Source organism: Henckelia pumila, chromosome 2 (genome assembly GCF_033568475.1).
Source record: "Henckelia pumila isolate YLH828 chromosome 2, ASM3356847v2, whole genome shotgun sequence".
NCBI classification, from domain to species: domain Eukaryota; kingdom Viridiplantae; phylum Streptophyta; class Magnoliopsida; order Lamiales; family Gesneriaceae; genus Henckelia; species Henckelia pumila.
In genome coordinates this window covers 181304290-181309586 of record NC_133121.1, presented here as the reverse complement: position 1 = coordinate 181309586, position 5297 = coordinate 181304290, and positions in this window count along the sequence as shown.

Below are 5297 nucleotides of genomic sequence, written 5' to 3'. Positions count from 1 at the left end.
TTCTTTTTGAATTGCTTTCCCTTAGGCTTAAATCTTTGCGGCCTAGGTTGCTGAAATGATTGCTGGGGTGTAAAAGAGGTGTTTGCTGAAAATTGTGCAGTTCCAGTTGGTGCTTGCATTGTATACTACGGTCGACCCCTTCTTAACCCTGCTTCTTGTCTAATGGCTTTGTCAACCGCATCAGCATAATCAACTGGGTTGCTGGCCAAGACCAAGGAGTACAGATTCTGATTCAATCCTTCCATAAACTTTTCGAGTTTATCTCCATCCTTAGAAGCAATGTGCGGCACATAAGTAAAAAATGAAGACAACTTTCTGGCATACTCTGCAGCACTCAAATCACCTTGAACCAGATTGAAGAACTCAGATGTTTTCTCTGCCACAAAAGAAGGTGGAGCATATTCTTGTCGGAACTTGGAGCATAAAACATCCCAAGTAACAGGTTTACCAGCCTCAACCAGAGCTTTTCGCATAGCCTCCCACCAACGTTCAGTAGTATCTTTCAGTTGTAGAACCACCATTGTTACCCTTCGTTCAGAATTATAGTGCACCAACCCGAACAGGTTGTTCATGGCTCTCAACCAAGATTCAGCTTTTTCATTGCCTTCATCTCCACTGAAAGTGGGTGGATTCAATCTTTGAAATCTAGCGACCACCAACTCCATTTCATCAACTTGATTGCCCAGCTGGTCCACTTCAACATCAATATCGTTTATTACATTTCTTGTAGGACGACCACGTTTCCCACGCAAGACTCCATCAAGACCAACCTCTTTCTGACCGCCAGATTCTTGGACAACATTCTTTCCTTTTCCACCTCGAAGTCTAGGGGCCATCTAAAGAAATCCAAGGTCAAATCTTTAGGCAAAAGATAGCACATGATGATAACGTAATTCTAGGCAAATGAGCTTAACAAAAAGTCAAAGCCTAGTTAACTACTAACTCGAGAGCAAATCATTCAAGTAACAAATAACAGATAAGAGCAAGTAGTCAAACAAATACGCAATCATCTTCATTCGTGCCTAGACTCAAGTGTACTAGACTCTATTTCGAACATATCCCAGTTTATGCTCTGATACTAAATGTGAGGGTCCATTCCTGATTATTATTTAATGATCATACAATCAGGATTAATTAACGTAAACAGCGAAAACGAGTTAAAATTTTGCTTTCGGTCCTACCGAAAATTCGGCATGACCTCCCTGTAAATCGGACATACCAGGGAAATCAAAAACTCAGACAGCAATATAATACTCGAAAATAGTGTCCAATTCGACAACACACAACCTACAACCACACTGGCCAGGACTAAACACATGTAAGCCGGCAAGGCTAAACACATCAACAAGCAAATTCCAACGTCGTAAAAATATCAATACAGATACACGGGGCATCTTCCCGGCAAATAAAAGACTCCAATAATAATATATAATATCTGGGAACTCACGATGACTCAATACCCTCCCTGGGCTCCACTGGCAGATGTACCAGAGGCAACAGAACCACCTGTATTACCTGTCATGGCAATAACAACAAAACCACAGCAGTCCCGAGGGACAGGGGTCAAACCCCAGTACGAAGATCAACTAAATTACAGCAAAATAAATGATATGTAAAACAACTAATGCAATGAAAGTGAATGATACCAAGGAACATCGAATATCAAAATCTGGATCCAAAGGACAAAAGCTAATCTGTGGCCACCTGTGCTATGGGGACAGTTTCAAACACTATGCGGCCCTGCATCAGTACGCGTCAAGGGGGACAATCTGCAAAACTGCGCGGCCCTTACGCTAGTATCAGAGGTGAGAGTCAAAACACCCTCTGATGTCTAAACAACTCATTAAAGAGTGGATAATAATCTCAGGAATAAGAGAATAATGGCTCAATATGAATGCAATGCATAATTCATAACAATCATCATATAAATATATAAACAAGCCAATACCTCAAATAGCAATTAGACATTTTACATATCCTCATAAAGGCTGTAAGATAGCGATCAATCCGTACCTTAATTGCCAAATAATTACCAGAGTAAGTCTTACAAACTTGGTGCAATCCTAATTACTCCAAACCTGAGTCAATTACCATTCCATCAATCCTAACATATATTTTAACTTCCAAACAATTTAAATATTCAATCCTAGGGTCGAAAATATCCAAATTAACATTCTGAAAAATTCCGATAATTTCTCAAAAATTCCAGAATTATTATATACTAATTCTAAGGCATTTCAATACCCAAATTAATCGATAATTCAACACTATAATTCGAAAATCCCATATATCTACATTCTTAATTTTTGAAATAAATTCCAAAAAAATAGGAAATTCGATCGATACCTCCAATCGGCTCAAATATAGCACCTACAACCAACAAATAATCATATATCAATTATTTGGATTTGAATTCAACCAAAAATTCCCAAATTCAAACCCTAACTCGAAATATACCTCAAGACTTCGAATTAAAGGTCTAAAAAACCGGAATAATACTCCTCCTAATCACGGCGGCGATCGGCGACAGCAGGGGCGACGATCGGCGGAGTCGATCGAAAAATGGGTTTTCAAAAAGTGTAAGAAAAGCTTACAAAATTGGTACCAAAAGAAAGCTCTCGTCGCAAGGATTCCGTAACTAAGCTCGGAATAATTTTTGGAGCAACGACGGAGGAGATATCGCCGGTCAAAGGCAACGAAAAATTGAAAGAAAGGAGAAGAAAAGAATGAGCAGGGGAATCGGCTACGGGGAGAGAGAAAATGAGATGAGGGAGATGATATAATATATTATATGTATATCTGTGTATTTTTTTATTAAATTCAGTCTAAACTTGACCCGGTTAATTTAATTCCAACTTCTATGTGCCATAAAAATTAAATATGTATATTAATATCGTCTATACACCGATATTTTCTAATACATATTTTTAACACATAATTTAATTATCTGGCTTAATTATTTTAATTCACCACTTTAAAATAATTATTATCAAATCTAGCCAAATAATAGGGTAATTAGCATCGGATCCTTACACGCACCCTGGGCGATGTCATGTTGAATTGGGAGAAAATGCAAATGAAGTTTAATTGGGAGGGGCGTTCGATTTATTGCATGGGGATCCTTCACTCGGTCGCTCGGTGGTATCTCTTAAATCAATTGTCAAGACAACAGATTTAGAATTTTGTGTTCCCCAGAAAATGAAAGATCAACACGAAGAACACAAGTGTATTACAATGAAAAACACAGAGTAATCTCTGTTACAAATCTTTCTCCGTAGCTAAGTGCTAGTCACTCTTCACGTGTAAATGATTTTAACTGAATATCCTAACCAGCTACAACTCCCACGTTTTTATTCCTCTTCATGTAATCTAGATTCTTCTATGGGCTTGAGACTCTTGGGCCTCAATCCAATCTATCAAAACTCATAAGAAAGCCCATGAAACTTTAGTCCATAACAATACAACCCTCTCGAAAATCAGCCTTGGCCTCAAGGCTGAGATCAACAATCCTCTTCTCTGAATGCAGTAACCTTCCTCTAAATTCAGTAATCTTCCACCCCACATCGAAGACAACTATCGCAAAACCAAGTGCAAAAAACTCATTACCAAAATAAAAGAAATTAAGAGGATACTCTTCAACCCACTCGTTAGTTATCCCGGATTTGCTGACTCTGTTGTGAAATCCTTTTACTACAGCTACTTCCTTGATGACAATTGTGTGGTCTTTGTTGCGATTGGGGGGTAAGTCCTGGGGATCAGTAAAGACCCCTGCATATGCCGCTAAAATACGATGAAGAGTCTGGTTAGGCATTGGCGTGATTGTCGAGAGTGTTCCGTCCTTATCCCCTTGTCATTTCAGTACCACTGCCCCACAAAATTAGAGTGCGGTCGACTTGACAATGGACTTGAGAGACACCACCGATCGGTTGAGTGATGGGTCGCCGTGCAGCACCACCGTATGTCCTTCCCAATTAAACTGCATCTGCATTTTTTGCCAATTCAACATGATATCTCCCAAAGTTCGTAACCAATCAACCCCAAAAATCAAGTCAATTCCACCCAAATCAAACAAATAACCCTCAATGGTTACGTTGCACTGGTCCAACTTCACACACAGTTTCTTGCACACTCCCTGGCAAGTGATGCGACCCCCATCTCCGAGGCAAACTGCGAAACGCATCCCCATATCAACCTCTAATCCCAACTCCCCAATCAGCCCCCGTGAGAAAAAATTATGGCTCGCACCACTATCCACCATCGCTACCACTTCACGCCCCGATATTCTCGCTCTCATCTTCATCGCCTGAGGTTGGTCAATGTCAGTGACGGAATACAACGACAATTCCAACGTATTATACTCTACCTTCGGAGTTCCAGCCCAAATCCCATCTTCCCCCAACTGCGGTGACAACTTTTCCTCCCTCGTGCCAACGCCAGACTCATCTTCAGCACCCTCTTCTTCTTCCTCGGCCAGAATAGTGACTCTCAGACTCTTGTTGGCGAAGATATGCATCGGGTGATAAGGCTCACCGCATTTAAAACAAATGCCCTTTTCACGCCTGTGAAGAAACTCTTGGTGAGAAACGATCTTGCCATCACGATCCTTAAGTGGCGGAACCCTAGCCACGTTACTGCTCCGATCAGCGCCCCTGCTTCCGTCATATGTAGCTCGCGACCCCCCACCCATCGGTGTTTGTACGAAGGGTTTACGCGTGGCTAAATCTCCTGGACTCGGTGCTTGAGAAATCGCAGGAGAGGAATTACGTTCTCTGTCGTGAAATTGGGCCTAAGAAGCCCAACCCAATCCTGTAGAAAACTTAAGCTCTGGGCCCCAATCCGAATCCAATTCCGTGTTTTCCCAAAAATGCCCCATACAGTTCCATCTCCAAGCCTCTCGCCAACATCATGGCGCGATCCACAGTCCGAGGATTATGGACAATCATTCGTCGCCGTATCTCCTCCCTCAAACCGCTCATGAAGTAACCAAGACACTGATCTTCTTGTATGTCTCCCACCTGCGCCACCAACATCTTGAATTTCTCGATGTAGGCCCCGATCGGTAATTCCCCCTGTTGCAAGGAAGCCATCATCTCATACGGATTGGCCTCAATCCTCGTTTGATGAGCTCTTCCGCCAGCCTATCCCAGGTCATAGTTGGAATCCTTGCTTTCATCCAGCTGTACCAGTGCACCGTGGATCCTTGCATACAGATGTAAGCCAACTTGAGCTTACAATCCCGAGGCGTATCATGAACCTAGAAGTATGGCTTAATCTTCCCTAGCCAGCCCATGGGATCC